A 16,620-nucleotide genomic window follows, 5' to 3' on the forward strand; every position below is an offset into this window, starting at 1 on the left:
TTCAGTCCATAGATTAGAAGTGTTCTGGGATGCCTTCTGGACACTGAGCTGTCACACAAAATGCATTACTTGTGGATGCTGCTACCATTTCTGGTCAGCTAGAAAAGTGGTTCTCAAAAGGGGCATGTATACTCCTAGAGATACACAGAGATCTTCCCGGGGTACATCAACTTATTTAGATATTTGCCTAATTGTACAACAGGCTACGTAAAAAGCACTAGCGAAGTCAGTACAAACTAAAATTTCATACAATGACTTGTTTATACTGCTTTATAGACTATGCTACTCTGAAATGTAAGTACAATATCTGTATTCCAATTGATTTTTTTTATTATTATATGGTAAAAATGAGAAAGTAAGCAATATTTCAGTAATAGTGTGGCTGTGAGACATTTGTATTTTTTTCTGATTTTGTAAGAAAGTAGATTTTAAGGGAGATGAAACTTGGGGGTGTGCAAGACACATCAGACTCCTGAAAGGGGTACAGTAGTCTGGAAAGGTTGAGAGTCACTGAACTAGAAGACTCCATCCCACCCTGGTGAATGATGAGCTGGCCTCAGTTGTTCATGCATTCATCATCGTTCAGCCAGACTGCAATGCAATGCAACATACTTGGGCATGAAGCCTTCAGCACTGAGGAAACACCACCTAGTACAAAATGCTGTAGTATGTCTCTCAGCAGCACAGGCTACCATAAACACATCAAACCTGCCCTCCTGCTTCCCATACCATTTCAAATCAAGTTCAGGGTCTCAGTCCTTATCTTCAAGGCACTTCATGACCTGGGCCCTGGACAGCTAAAAGCCTGCCTAAAGCTCCAGGATGAAGACTGTGATTGAAAATGCTGCTTCTCTGGCCCAATGGAACTCTCTACGAGAAGGGTAAAGCTTGTTCATGGGGGAAACAGAACTTTCTTGGGGGCCAAGCCAAGATTGTGACATGAATTCACCCAGGAACAGGAACCATCACAAATCTCAGCTTCTTCCTCTCCAAGTGCAAGGCATATTTCTTTGGCCTTTGCCTTCTCTAACATAAGCATATAGCAACACGGATATTATATTAAAAAAAAAAAAACCTAACACCTTACCAAAACAGGACACTTCACTGTGCATGCTTCTCCCCCTGGGGAAAGGATTAGAGAATGAACAATGGGTGACTCTGTACGGGGAGACTTTGGCAAACCAGTAAAGTGCCTGAAACCACTATGGCTTTTTGCTAAAAGCAGCCAAGTCGGCAGGCTGTAAATAGCCAAGTCAGCAGGCTTAGCTTAACCAAGGAAGGAGGGGAGGGGGGTTTTTGGTGCCACAGAGAGGGCAGCTTGATCTCCTGTCCTTCCTGATAAGGATTGTGTTGAAGTTGCTGATACATGCATCTTAGAAGAGCAGGATCTGCCCCAGGAATGTCTATTGGGGCCTCAAGGCTGCAAACTCTGGGAAAAACCCACACCTGGTTAATCGATAATCAGGAGGAGCCTTTTGCTTGCCCATTGGAACTGCTTGCTTAACAAGTTTTTCTTTAAGGGACATGTCATTCTATTACTAATGTATAAATAACAGGGGAAAGTTTGAGGTTGGGGGACTCTTCAGGACTGGACTTTTTCTCTCTGGATGCATCTCGTGCTTCCCAGCAGCAGACGGGCTGCCACTGTGCCACTCGAGAGTCACATTCAGCTTTGGTAATTATCAAGGGTTGGGGGTGTTTTACTAACCTCTTGCGGATGTGTGTATAAGCGCTTGAGACTAAGTAAAATTTAGTTTTAAGTGAAAGCACTCTTGTGTTGTCCTGTTTGTGCCAGCCATCTATGGGTTGGATGGCTGTGTCTCCCCTGATTTATTTCCTGACACCACCTCGCACAGAGTAAAAGTTACCAAGAGCTTTGGGTTGAAAGAACCCCGGGTAACAACAGATGTGTTGTGATTATCGCTTAATGCTCCCCTGTAAGGTACTCAGATACTGTGATGATAAACACAGTATAAGAACCTATGTAGACGAGAATAGATAAGCAGTTACTTTCTTTGGTATTATTTATACAGTGATTATATGTGTGTGTATTGCACTTTACAGATACTTAAAATACACAGTCTCTGATGTTAAGAGCTGTACTTGGGAAGCCATTTGTGGTACATAACAACTTACTGAACCTACAAATGTATGAACAATGATATGTATGGTTATGTTTCAGCAGATAGCACTATTTATATTATCTACATAAACAGATCTCTCTTTTATATATGTAAGCAGAGTCAGGATGAGCTCTACCCTGACATCTGGTGGCGAGTCATGGTGGATTGTGGAAAAGAACTTTAAGGGCTGATCTCATTTGCATAGGCACACCCACCCTGCCTAGATAGTCACTTTGGCTGCTCTAGGAGCCCCAGTTTCTCTGTTATTGGTGCAGGAATAAATTGTTATTATCCTGATTATGTGAATCCAGGACAGTGGAACTGTACTTGGCCTTTTGTTAGGATGGAGGGACTCACCATCAACTAAGCAGCACTTGCTAAGCAAGGGTCATGGGTTCCAAAACCCAGTGAAGAGAGAGAGGTTGAGGGACAAATATTAATACTTGGTGGTATGGCTTGCCTTACATGCTAATTGCACCTCCTCCTCTCTCCACTGTGGAATATCAGAGCTAATTTTGATTCCATTAGGAATCTAGTTACAGGCTGCTGAGCTGACTGCACTTTGAGCCTCAGTGCTGGTACACCACTGGCCCCCCTGCTACAAGCTGAAATCACAAAAGAGCTAAACTTACTAAGAGCTGAAATCACTGAGTGTTGTGTTAAGTAGTGGAGGAGCCTGAAGATATCTTGCAGAGCCGTTTACGGGACAGCTGGCAGAGCGGAGTGGCTGGTGGAGCAGAGCAGTTTGTTGGATGCCTGGAGCAGCTCATGGGGGCGGCTGGCAGAGCGATTTGTGGGACGGCTGGTGAAGTGGAGCGGAGCCCCATGGAGAGGTGGGGCAATCAGCTTTGGACCATGTAAGGTGCCCCTTAAACCCCGCCCCCATCTCCACCCAGGTTGGGAGGTAAAACTCTGCAGATAAATTTTCAAACTCTGGGGCTGCCCTGACCAGGGACAGACTTTTGGGTTGTTGGACTTTCGGGACTTTGGGTGATTTTGGGTTGCTGGTTTCAAGAACCAAAGGGAAAGGACATGCCCCAATTTGCTTGGGGTGGGGTTTTTGCTCATGGGTTGTGTTATGAATCCTGTTGGTGGTGTTTTCCCCAACATAATGCCACATTGTTTCTCTCTGTTATTAAAAGGCTTTTGCTACACTCAGACTCTGTTTGCGAGAGGGGAAGTATTGCCTCTTGAAGGCGTCCCAGCGGGGGTGGTATATATTTGTCCCAGGTCACTGGGTGGGGGCTCGAGCCGATTTTGCATTGTGTTATTGGAATGGAATCCCTAGATACTGAACCCGGCCCGTGTTGCTGCCAACTCTGATGGGCAGAAGGGTTACATATATAACTCTTGTAACACCTGCCTCAAGAAGCTCACAGTCAGTTTGAACTTAACACAGAGTGAGGGGGTTACACACAAGGTAGGGATGGTTAAAAGAAGTGTTGCAATAGTGTGTACTCATGAGAGATGCTGACTGTCATGTGCCTATCTTGTTAATTCCTCCCTGGATTTTTTTTTTCAGTATCTACTTTAGAATATTTTTCTATCTTGGGGGGGGGGGGGGGGGGGAAATCATGGAGGGAGAGGGTTGAAAGTTGATCTGTCTTGCTCCCAGTCATCACCTTCTGACACCATGTCTCAGTAAAGATGAGAACCCTAGAGTTTAGAGCTGAAAAAGATCTATTAGGTAGAGCTGTTAAAAAGTCAGCCAAAAAAAAATTCCCAAAAATTTTAGGGGCTTACCAAATTTATTGAATTTTTTTTAAAAGGACCAACTGGTCAAAAACCAAACAATGAACCTTTTTTATCCATTTGTGGGGGGGTCAAATTTTCAGCAAAAAATTTAATTGAAAAATGTTGGCTAGGTTTACTATTAAGGGCAGTGGGGAGGGTCTGCATCAATCATCAGGCCAGTACAGTTTGGTTCCCAACAGGACATCATCTAGTGTTTTGTCAAACCTAGTTTTAAATATCCTGAATGATTGGGCTTGTACCGCTTTCTTAAGGGCGATTATCCAGGCTTCAGCTTTAGGGATATTCAGCCTCAAAAAATCATGAAATTAGATTAAAAATCATGAGGTCTTTTTAAAAACAATTATACATTTTGGGTTATTTTTATTTGACCCTTCCGTGTGCACTCAGTTTTTCTGTGACCATGAGAACTAGAAACTTTTATTTTAATGTGAAAGCTGAGATTCTCACCTAATCACATGCTTCTAGAAACTGGGACTTCTAATAAAACATCAGATATTTCAAGACTGGCAACAAAATCATGAAAGTTGGCAACACTGCCTTCCATATAAACACACAGCCCTTACTTGTCACTAAACCAAGTTATAAGGAGTCAGTTATTTGAATTATTTTTCCTAAATACCTCCTGAGATACCTGTAGGAGTCAACAGCTTCCAGATCTTGCCTGAAGAAGGATTTTCAAGAACATATAACCTTGATATACATGCACATCATAGGCGGCAGGTATCACAGGCCAGGGGAGGCTCCTCCCCAAACAGCCCTGCATGGCCCCACCCACACTCCTCCCCCAGGCCGCTTCCTGCTGGGGCTAGTGGGGTCCGGCCTGTGGCCCAAGACTCTGGGCAGCTGGGGCCAGCGCTTGCACTGCACTCTGGTGCTCTGGGGTGTTGTAGAAGCCAGGCAAGGTACTAACAAACATCAACATCTGAACACCACACGGGGCTGGGGGCTGCGCAGCCTGCCCCTCTCCCCGGGGCTGGGGGCACTGGGGGCTGCACTGCTCGGCGCTCCGGGGCTGGGGCACTGGGGCCTGCGCCGCCCGCCTGCCTGGCGCTCCAGGGCTGGAGGCGCTTGGGTATCCCGGGGCTGGGGCGGTGGGGCTGGCAGCCGCGGTGTGGGGTTCTGAGCTCTAGTGGGGGAGGGGAGAAGAAAGGGCAGGGGCTAGCTTCCCCAAGCCAGTGGTTCACACACCACCTATGATGCACATGCACACACTTGTCATCTTTTCTTAAAGGGCAGAAGGAAATGAAGGCTCCTGTACAGTAAATTGGCCAATGGAGCTGGCTCCTAACCGCAGGGGACCTTTGCTGATTCAGTGAAAATAGTATAAGCAGCTCCAGCTCCCAGAACATCTCTCTTCCAGGCAGGGATGCCCCCTTAATGTCTAGTGAGAATAATGGCTCTGAGAGGTTCATGCAACCTCTGTTCAGCTCCTTGCTGTTAGTGACACATTTGGAGCTCACCTGGTATCCCCTCTGCCTCAGGAGCTATGCCAGCAGATCCTTGTGTAGCATAAAGTGGTTTGGAAGGTAGCAGAAACTGTGTATCTGGCTTATGGTCTCAGTAATTGATTGTTTGAATAAAGTGAAACCCTCATGCTCCTGTATGTCCCTGAGCCTTTAACTCTCAATTCTTCTGTTCATTACAAAGAAGTCCTGGTCAGTGCAGTCCCCTAATATCATTCCAAAGAGTCTGAATGTGGCCCTGTTTTGCCCTCGTGATTAGGTAGATTCTTCTGACCTGTGCCATGGGAGATCTCATTTGGCCAGCTGTGATTGTCACCTGATAACCAGACTCTAGAGCAGATGTAACTGATTAGGGCAGACTTCTGCATTTGGTGACTGGATTTTTGTGTACAGTATGTGCATCCTGCATGTTGGCACAACCAAAAGTGTGGTCTGCAGGCAGAAATGATATGTTTTTTTCTGCTTTTTTGGGGGGGAGACAGATATCCTGATGATGAGTCAAGATAAGTTGCTGCTCTGCTTCCTGTAGATCAACAGCAAGACATCTGGTGTTGCCTTTTCAGTTGTATGTCTATTTAGCCACAGCCCCAAATCAGAACCAGATGGTGGCAGTCTGGGATTTTTTTAAACAAACATATTCTGTGCAGCATTATTCTGTTTTGAGTTCCTGTTTCCTTTCCCATCTGTCTGAGAAGCTGATTCATAAATCTCCTACTGTACATGCTTCCTTCCTCCTCACTCCACTACTCTCCAGATTCCAATAAGACAGTTTGCAGGCATGGGTTTACATTGCTCACTAGACTTGTGCAAAGCATGGCGAATTTGCATCAGAGTGGTTTTGTGTCAACTTTTTTTGTTCTTGTTTTCACCTGCTTAGGGTTTGAATCCTCCTGAGTTTTCTGGATTTGAATGACCCCAAAATCACAAAACAAAACTCCATTGAAATGGACAGGTTTCATCTGGTTTTGCATCATTCATTCAATGCAAAGTGAGTGTAAAAGCCTACCATTCTGATTTGGTAGTATTTTCACCCACTGTGCATAGCCCTAAGTAACAATACTAGGGTCAAGGCCAGGGAGAAATAGGTTCATGAGCTAGACAAAAATATTCCCAAAGAAATTTTAAAACCTCCAAACTGGAAGTTTTCTCATTTTATTTTGATTTGGGGGGAAACTGTCTAATTTTATAAAAATGCAAAATTTTACATTTAAAAGTGTAGGCCAGATTCTACTCTCAGTTACTCCAGTGTAAATTTAGTTAACTTCATTGACTTCAGTAGAGTTATTCTGGATTTACATTTGTTACACTGAAACAAGACTTTAGCCCCATGTCCCTGTTTTTCCCCCTCTCCAAATATCCTTTTCCTTTCAAATGTTGTCAGCTATGTGAGAACAATTCCCATTTAAGTGTTCTTCTTTATTCTATTGAAGAAACTTTTTTTAAAAAGAGATGTACTCTGCCTTGTAATTACAAATAATTAAAATTTCCTCTGTATCACACACACATTTTCCTCTGAGATTTTTAATAATTTTATAGGTCAGCAGGGTTTTAAACAGGCATGCATTGCCAAGAAAGCTGTGCACCTCTTTAAAGACTTTTCATAGAGTCATAGATTTTAAGACCAGAAGGGACCATTATGATCACCTAGTCTTACCTCCAGCATAACACAGGCCAGAGAACCTCACCATATAATTTGTTCTTCAAGCCCATAACTTCAGTTTGAGTTATAGCATATCTTTTAAACAGAAATTCAGTCTTGATTTAAAGACTCCAAGTGATTGAGAATCTGTCACATCCCTAGGTAAATTGTTCCAATAGTTAATTACCCTCATTATAAAATTGTGCCTTATTTCTAGTTTGGCTTTGTCTAGCTCTGTTGGATCTTGTGATGCCTTCTTATGCTAGATTTAACAGCCCTCTGCTGTCAGACATCTCTTCCCCATGCAGGTACTAGACTGTGATCAAGGCACCTCTTAACCTTCTCTTGGTTAATCTAAACAGATTGAGCTTCTTAAATTTCTCACTCCAAGGCAGGTTTTCCAGACCCCAAGTCTTTCTTGCAGCTCTTTTCTGAACCCTTCATAATTTGTCAACATTCTTTTTCAAGTGTCAACACCAGAACTGGACACATTATTCCAGTAACAGTCTCAGTGGTGCTGTGTACAGAAGTTTTACCACCTCCTTAGTCCTACTTGATATTCCCCAGCTTATCCATTCAAGAATCATGTTCATTCTTTTAGCTACAGCACCACACTAGGAGTTCATATTCAGCTGATTATCTACCATGATGCCGAGTCCTTTTCAGAGTCGCTGCTTTCAAGACACACTCCCCCCATCAAATAAGTGTGAGCTACATTCTTTTTTTCTAGATGCACAACCTAACATTTGGTTTCAGAGCAGCAGCCAGGTTCGTCTGTATCCGCAAAAAGAACAGGAGGACTTGTGGCACCTTAGAGACTAACATTTATTTGAGCATAAGCTTTCGTACAGCTCACTTCATCGGATGCATTCAGTGGAAAATACAGTGAGGAGATTTATATACACAGAGAACATGAAACAATGGGTGTTATCATACACACTGTAAGGAGAGTGATCACTTAAGATGAGCTAATACCAGCAGGAGAGCACGAGGGGTGGGGGAGGGGACCTTTTGTAGTAATAATCAAGGTGGGCCATTTCCAGCAGTTGACAATTTCCAGCAGTTGTAAGAATGCTTGATAGAGATCTTGTAGGTGTTTGTCTCTGTCTGAGGGGTTGGGGCAAATGTGGTTGTATCGTAGAGCTTGGCTGTAGACAATGGATCATGTGATGTGATCGGGGTGAAAGCTGGAGGCATGTAGGTAGTAATAGTGGTCAGTAGGTTTCCGGTGAACTTTGTGACTTTGTCCTCACCTATAACTATTTCACATTTGGGGGCAATGTATACCTTCAAACCAGCGGCACTGCTATGGGTACCCGCATGGCCCCACAGTATGCGAACATTTTTATTGCTGACTTAGAACAACGCTTCCTCAGCTCTCGTCCCCTAACGCCCCTACTCTACTTGCGCTATATTGATGACATCTTCATCATCTGGACCCATGGAAAAGAAGCCCTTGAGGAATTCCACCATGATTTCAACAATTTCCATCCCACCATCAACCTCAGCCTGGACCAGTCCACACAAGAGATCCACTTCCTGGACACTACGGTGCTAATAAGCAATGGTCACATAAACACCACCCTATACCGGAAACCTACTGACCGCTATTCCTACCTACATGCCTCCAGCTTTCACCCCGATCACATCACACGATCCATTGTCTATAGCCAAGCTCTACTATAGAACCACATTTGCGCCAACCCCTCAGACAGAGACAAACACCTACAAGATCTCTATCAAGCATTCTTACAACTACAATACCCACCTGCTGAAGTGAAGAAACAGATTGACAGAGCCAGAAGAGTACCCAGAAGTCACCTACTATAGGACAGGCCCAACAAAGAAAATAACAGAACGCCACTAGCCATCACCTTCAGCCCCCAACTAAAACCTCTCCAACGCATCATCAAGGATCTACAACCTATCCCGAAGGACGACCTATCACTCTCACAGATCTTGGGAGACAGGCCAGTCCTTGCTTACAGACAGCCCTGCAGCCTGAAGCAAATACTCACCAGCAACCACACAACAGAACCACTAACCCAGGAACCTATCCTTGCAACAAAGCCCGTTACCAACTGTATCCACATATCTATTCAGGGGACACCATCACAGGGCCTGATCACATCAGCCACACTATCAGAGGCTCGTTCACCTGCACATCTACCAATGTGATATATGCCATCATGTGCCAGCAATGCCCCTCTGCCATGTACATTGGTCAAACTGGACAGTCTCTACGTGAAAGAATAAATGGACACAAATCAGATGTCAAGAATTAAAACATTCATAAACCAGTCAGAGAACACTTCAATCTCTCTGGTCACTCGATTACAGACCTAAAAGTCGCAATATTACAACAAAAAGACTTCCAAAACAGACTCCAATGAGAGACTGCTGAATTGGAATTAATTTGCAAACTGGATACAATTAACTTAGGCTTGAATAGAGACTGGGAGAGGATGGGTCATTACACAAAGTAAAACTATTTCCCCATGTTTATTTCCACCCCCCACCCCACCCCCACTGTTCCTCAGACGTTCTTGTCAACTGCTAGAAATGGCCCACCTTGATTATCACTACAAAAGGTTTTCTTCTTCTCTCCCCCCTCCTCCCCCCCCACTCTCCTGCTGGAATTAGCTCACCTTAAGTGATCACTCTTCTTACAGTGTGTATGATAACACACATTGTTTCATGTCTCTGTGTATATAAATCTCCCCACTGTATTTTCCACTGAATGGATCCGATGAAGTGAGCTGTAGCTCACGAAAGCTTATGCTCAAATAAATTTGTTCGTCTCTAAGGTGCCCCAACTACTCCTTTCATTTTAACATTTGATTGTTGTTGTGTTAAAAATCATGTTGTTCCAAGGAGCCCACCTTACCAAGTGATTCAGATCAATCTGAATAACTAAACTGCCCCCATCATTACTTACCACTCCATCATCATTTACCACTCTGTGGGGCCTCACTAGAAGCAACCACATAGGATGATGATTCCCCATTTACAAATTACTTTTTGCAATCTATTTACTATGGGCTTCAGTGATCTTGTACAGTACTATTTTTTAGCAGAATGTTACGCAGGCCTAAATCAAACTCCTTACCAAAGTCTAAGAATATTATGTCAACACAGTTACCTTTATCAACTAAACTTATGACCTCATAAAAAAAACTATACCAAGTTTGTTTGAGAAGACTTACTATCCATAAAAAATGTTGATTGGCATTAATTATGCTACCATTTTTAATTCTTTACTGATTGAGTCCTATATTAGCCTTTTCATGATTTTGCCTCAGATTGATGTCAAGGTAACTAGCATATACATTCCCAAGTCATCCTTTTTATCCTTTTTAAATATTAGCACAACATTGGCTTTTTATCTAGCCTTCTGGAACTCCTGCCATGTTTGAAGATTTAGTGAAAAGCAATATTAATGATTCATAGAGCTCCTCACCCAATTCTTTTAACACTCTTATGTACAAGTTATCCAGTCCTGCAGATTTAGAAAAGTTTAACTTTTAATAGTTGCTGTTTACCATTCCCCCTACTTGTTGATGGAATAATATGTACTTCATTATCACTTTAAAATAATCCTCCATCTTTCAAAATACAGAACAGAAATATTCAATACTTCTGCCTTTTCTGCATCATGATTGACAATTTTACCATTCTTGTCTAGACCTATACTATTGCTAGGATTTCTTTTGTTCCTGATATATTTAAATAATTTCTTAATGTCCTTAACTCTACCGGCCACAGACTTTTCATTAATGCTTAAGCTTTCCTTATTAATTGTCTATTTCCTAACAGCTGATTTATACTCATTGCAATCAACTTCTCCATTTTTCCATTTGTAGATATGGAATTATATTATACTCTCTATATATAAAATTGATGGTTTCTGAGAGGGAAAGTCATCAAGACCTAATTTCTTGTGTTATAAGCAAACAGAATATAGTCCTGACCAGTCTCTCTCTCTCTCTCTATATATATATATTTTTTTTAAAGTAAGAAGCCTTCTTTTGTAGCTGTGAATTGTGGGGAGTTTAGGCATCTAATAAAGCATTCTTAAGCAATTCCCATTATTATTAATATTTTGGGGTTTAAATATTTCCTCCCACTCAATCTTGCTCATGATTATTTTCAGTTTTGGGAATTTGTCCCTTTTAAAGCACCAAGTATATATCTATTACTGGTCAGGACTATATTCTGTTTGCTTTTAACAAAAGAAATCGGGTCTTGATGACTTGCACCATGGTCAGCAACCATTGATTTTTAGTTCAGATATCAAGTCATCTTAATCTATCAGAAAGAAGCCTAATATAGACTAACCCTGACTTGGCGACAACATATTTTGAGTTAGAAAGGTATCTTCTATAATTTTTAGAAACTACAAGAATGTTTTACTAGTGGCAGCATGTGACCTCCAGCACATCTACCCCACTTTGAAATCCCCCATGATGATGCAGTTTTTCTTTCTACACATAATAAATAGCTGCTGGAGGAGTGCTCATCCTGTCCCCTCCTCTGATTTGGTGGGCTTTAACAGAGCCCCACCAGTACCCTGTCTTGGGGTTTATCAATGAGACACGGATCCACAAGTATTCTAGTGTGACGTTGCACTCCATATTTTTTATGGAAATATGCTTATGAGTGTGAATATGATGTAACTGGAATATGCTTTATGCAAAAGGTCTCTTATAAGGTATCATAATAAAGGTTATAACCTACTGAATATATTCCTCCTATTTGTATGCATGTATCATTCTTGCATCTGAAGCTAGACATATGAAGTATAATTCTGAGGTCCTATTGTAATTATGCAAAGTGTGGGCCATTAATGGTGGTTTAGAGTCTTGATGGCTCCCATTGACTCGGACAATTGGTTGTAAATGGTTTATTTACCTGTGAGTCTTCCTGTGTATGTGTGGGCCAACCCAGGAAGAATGGAGACTAGGGGGTCTTACAGTGACATGTGACCATGTCACATGATACTGAAATCCATCTTAATCCTTGTACTTTTCCATTGATGAGGCAGGGGTGGGGACAAGCACCGACAAAAGATTCTTGCCATGTGCCAAAGCTATAAAAGGGGGTGGAGCAGAACAAAAGGGGCAGCCAGTCATGAGAAACCCCCTGCTTACCACCTGAGATGTCTGCTGGAACTAACAAGGACTCTACCAGGGGAAAGGATTGGACCCAGACTAGGAAGGAGTCTCGTCTGTGAATGAAGCGTTTTGGAACATCTCTGAGGGTGAGATATTACTTGTAATCAGTTTCTTAATGTATTAGGCTTAGCCTTGCATGTTTTTGCTTTATTTTGCTTGGTGACTTACTTTGTTCTGTCTGTTATTACTTGAAACCACTTAAATCCTACTTTTTATACTTAATAAAATCACTTTTGTTAATTAATAAACCCAGAGTAAGTGGTAATACCGGGGGGGGGCGCAAACAGCTGTGCATATCTCTCTATCAGTGTTATCGAGGGCAGACAATTTATGAACTTACTCTGTATAAAGCTTATACAGGGTAAAACAGATTTATTTGGGGTTCAGGCTCCCAGAAAGGCTGAACACTGGCCTCTGGGAAAGTCCCTGTTAACTGAGAAGCCTCTGGGCTGAGTGAATCTCAGTTTCAGTGAACTGCAGATAGGCATGGCCCAACCTCTGAGTCTGTGCTGGAGCGTCTAACTCAGCAAGACAGGAGTAGAGGGGCGCCTGTTCTGGCAGGAGGGTTGTTCTCAGTGGTATCCCAGCTCATCGAGTGACAGTCTCGAGGGGAGTCTCTGTGACCGAATCTATCACATCTAGGTCTTATCCTTATGACTTGTCAATAGCTCAAAAGCAATTGATTTTGTCTTTAATATAAAGTGCCAACCACTCTCCTCCTCTGCCAACTCTGTCATTCTTATATGCGTGTATCCAGTGATTTTTAACATTCCAAGCATGTTAATTGTCTCACCGGGTTTCAGTAATACCTCATTTCACAAATGAATATTTCAATTTCTCTTTTTTATTACTTCCTTGGACTTTCATTGTTTGAATCCTTATTATATATTATAAATATCCATTCCTAGGTCCTTGTATAAGTTGATAGTTAATTAGTGGAATAATAGTTTACAGTGTTTGTCAAGGCTGATTCCCCACTCTGGCACTTCAAGTGCAGAAGGTGGGGCCCACAAGGATTCTAAAAATTAATACTGACCACTCCAGGCTTGTATTAAACTCACAAGGTTACAACTTTTCTCTGACCTTGGATGGGTAGATGCTGCCACCACTCAAGTGCAAAACTCCCTTTTGAAGCCCAGAAAGGCGCACTTGGGAATTCCTTCCTGTGTGTTACCCTCAAGCCCTTTCAGTCACACACACACACACACACACACACTTACACACTCTGGGGAAGAGCTGAGAAAGAAAACAAAGGAAATCATCTGTTGCCACCAACTAATTAAACAACATATGCACAAACCTCTTAGGACACAAAAATCCAATCCTGTTCTTAAAAAAAGGTAAATTTTATTAGAAAGAAAAATAAAGAAAGAAAATACATTTGGAACTTAGGCTTTTTGCTAGATTTAAAAAAAAACAATTACAAGGATTAAGCATCAAGATAGCTCTCTTGAGGTCCATCTTAAAGGTTACAAGCAAAACAAAAGCACCTGGGGTTAGCAAAGAGGAGTCCACAAGCCATAAAGAAATAGAAGAGATAAACCTAATCGCATCTTCCTAGACATTTCCTGATCTACTTACATATCTGGGGTTTCAAATGAGTAGTTTCTAGGTATGGTCTGGTGATTTTCATACCTGGCCCACAGCTTTTTACAGCATAGCTCCAGCCCTGTCTCTGCTCTATCTCCTCTCTCCAGAGAACAACAACAGATAGACAAAGGGGAAGTTTTTTCCCAATTTTAAAAAGTTCTAGCATTCCCATTGGCTCTTTTGGTCAGGAGCCCACTCCCTTCCTTTTACCTATGGACTTTTTTAACCCTTTACAGGTAAAGCAAGTAGAAAACAGCTACTAACAGGGATTTTATAGCTAACTGGCTGGCTGGGTGTCCATAAAAGGGAGCTACTGCCACTCCCTTCATTTATCACAGTGTTAGGAATGAGAAGTGCATGTAATCAGTGTAACGTGGAGCCAGATGCCAGCCCCCATCACTTTTTAAGATGTAAATATGTTCTACAGAGTGTAGAGGCCCAGTGTACAATGCTCCATTTTAATTTGAATTACATGCTGCAATCTGAAGTCCCCATGGGCTGCACTTCTGTACTGAAGGTGCAGGTGGATATGGGCTGAACCATTGAACTCGGGATCACATTTAGGCATTGCTTTGCCCCTGAGTTAGAACCTTAGACAGCAGGACCCTTCTCTGCCTTACTGTCTAATTTATACCCTTGTTTATATAGCCATGTTCTCCATGTGTTTTCCTTGCCATGGATTCAGTTGTTTTGAATATGGGAGGTGGAGTGGTTGGCATGTATATTGTACACTCTGTTCTTTCAGCAGATTTAGTTTAGTCTATCCGGTGTGTGGATTATTTTTTACAAAAGGAGCATTTTTTATTGAATACCAATCTCATCATTGGTCTAAATATTTGGTTCAGCTTCCAGTCTGGCAAATCCGGTGAGATAAGAGTGGAAATCTTCTATTCCTAGTCTGGCTAAGAGGAAGCCTCAGTGTTTTCTAAGAAAGCTTTATTTCAGGGCTTGAGAACATCTGAACAAAATAAATACTTACTCTGCCTTTCTCTATCTGAATGTCAGAGTTTTCTCTGGCTGCTCTTGTCTGTGGTTTTTGTCTGTATTCCATTTCCAGGATGACAGCAGGGGAATGGGTTGACAGCCAGACACATCCCAGGTGGGAACTAGCTCTGGGGATAGAAGTGCCTTCTGTACAGAAGGGGTCTATTACTATGGTTTTGGCAAGGCTGAATCAGTGACTTCATTTCATCTGAAGTGCCAGGAACAGCCGTCAACTTCTGTCCCAGGGCATTCTCCTTACTGAAACAATGGACTGAATGCTGCCCATCAAGGTGAGAATCCTGCTCTAGTGTCTGATGTCCAGGACTGTGTTCTATGCTGTTGAGGAAGAGAGCCCATGTCCCTTGGATAAAAAAGGTACTATGTTCTTGATGACCCATCAGCATGAAATATTACATATAGACTGAGACCTTATTACTTGTTAATAACAACTGGTGTGCTGCCAGCTTTACAGACCTATAAGAAAAGCAGTGCTCTTATTCTGCTCTCAATTACACTGGTATTTTAGTGGTGTAACTTCATTGGCTTCAATGGAGTTACTGTTAATTTACATCAGTCTAAGAACAGGATCAGGTCCCTGCCCTGAGGAGCTTATAAACAAAGGCCTGATTTTCAGAGTGGTTGAGTATCTGTATCCCCTGCTGAATCCAACTGGAATTGTAGGTGCTCAACAATTCTGAAACTCTGGCTGGTAGAGGCTCTTGGAGTGCAGAGTGCCTTCAACGCCCACTGACTGGCAGGGTCGGGCCTTAAACAACAAATAATGATGGCTGAGCATTGGGGACAGGGAGCGATGAGGAAAGAGGACAGACTGGCAAACAAAGGAAGAGGGGGCTCTGCCCTGGGGAGCAGGAATATGGATCATATAGTTTGCTCTGTTACATTTTCTTTTTTTCAACTTTGCGTGAGCAGGCATCATGGTGTGAGTCACTGAAGTTGGAATGAGGATTAAGGATGTGCATCAAAAGGGGAAGGGAGCACAAGATGCACAGGTGGGTACACAGGAAGAGTGAGCAGTTGCAGGTGTAGAGACAGCATGTCAATAGGTCCAAAGCTGCTAGTAGGGGCCTTCCTGGTTCACCTTGTGTCACTGCTTACACCTGTGTAAAGTGAGCGTCAGAAACTCCTATCTGTGTGAGTGAGTGGAGGATACACCTACCTTGTACAGGGGTAAGTGATGCTCCAGGTGGCAGGCCATGAAGAATCAGGACCCATGGTGTGTTATAGAGAGAGGAACAGGCAGAGCGCATTGGGTATGAAAGGGAAGACAAGACACGAGAACAGAAATATAGCTACAGACAGAGCCTCAAAGGTCAGGAAGAGGAGTTTGAGAGGATAAGGATGGGAGAAGAGAGAGAGACCCAAGAAAGGATGCATGTGGGGAGGGTATGGTTGAAGAAAAAGATAGTTTTCTCTGCAGAGATCCAGGAGAGAAGTACCACAGTCATTGTGATGGGTTCAGTCACAGAAACCCCCTTGGGACTGTCATCTGACATGCTGGAATTACCTCTGAGCCCATTTTCCCTGCCAGCTTGGGACTCCAGAACCCTGCCTTGTTGAGCCAGACATGCTAGCCTGCTGCAGCACAGACCCAGGTCTGGTCCATGCCCCCAAAGCTGCAGACTTAACTGAAAACAGCTTAGCAGGTTATCTGCCTCCAGCACCCAGACACCCAGTTCCCAATGAGATCCAAACCCAAAATAAATCTGTTTTACTCTGTATAAAGCTTATACAGGGTAAACTCATAAATTGTCCACCCTCTATAACACTGATAGAGAGATATGCACAGCTGTTTGTGCCCCCAGGTATTAATCACTTACTGTGGGTTAATTAATAAACAAAAGTGATTTTATTAAGTATCAAAAGTAGGATTT

At 42.7% G+C, this 16,620-nt stretch overlaps 1 long non-coding RNA gene across 1 annotated transcript in view; it reads right to left on the reverse strand.

Moving 5' to 3' along the window:
• Window positions 1-16,620, reverse strand: part of LOC144265703 (uncharacterized) — an 86,331-nt gene that overhangs the window by 26,828 nt on the left and 42,883 nt on the right. The gene's annotated exons all lie outside the window — the stretch shown is intronic.

The sequence above is a fragment of the Eretmochelys imbricata genome, chromosome 6 (genome assembly GCF_965152235.1).
Source record: "Eretmochelys imbricata isolate rEreImb1 chromosome 6, rEreImb1.hap1, whole genome shotgun sequence".
In the NCBI taxonomy this organism is placed as follows: Eukaryota; Metazoa; Chordata; order Testudines; family Cheloniidae; genus Eretmochelys; species Eretmochelys imbricata.